Below are 309 nucleotides of genomic sequence, written 5' to 3' on the forward strand. Positions count from 1 at the left end.
GATTGTTTAGTTGTCTTAAGGACTCCTCTTCATAGAATTTAGTGTCCATTACGACAGTGGCAGAGCCTTTATCAGCTGGTTTGATGATAATATCATCACGCTGACGCAAATTGGCGATGGCCTGCCTCTCATTTTTTGTGAGATTGTCGAGGAAATCTGGACTAGGAGTGTGGTCGGAATCGGCGAAAAATTCACGGCATCTTAAACGTCGGAAGAAAGCTTCCAGATCCAAAGATAGTTGTTGTGGGTCAGCCTGCCTCGGTTTTGGGCAAAATTTGAGTCCTCGGGATAGAAGTTTGGTTTCTCCTA

General features: G+C 44.7%; 1 protein-coding gene across 1 annotated transcript in view; it reads left to right on the forward strand.

The window, feature by feature from the left end:
* Positions 1–309, forward strand: part of LOC117122249 (short transient receptor potential channel 4-like) — a 35,498-nt gene that overhangs the window by 28,065 nt on the left and 7,124 nt on the right. The gene's annotated exons all lie outside the window — the stretch shown is intronic.

The sequence above is a fragment of the Anneissia japonica genome, unplaced genomic scaffold (genome assembly GCF_011630105.1).
Source record: "Anneissia japonica isolate Jap-2015-1 unplaced genomic scaffold, ASM1163010v1 scaffold287708_len1499824_cov190, whole genome shotgun sequence".
Taxonomy (NCBI): domain Eukaryota; kingdom Metazoa; phylum Echinodermata; class Crinoidea; order Comatulida; family Comatulidae; genus Anneissia; species Anneissia japonica.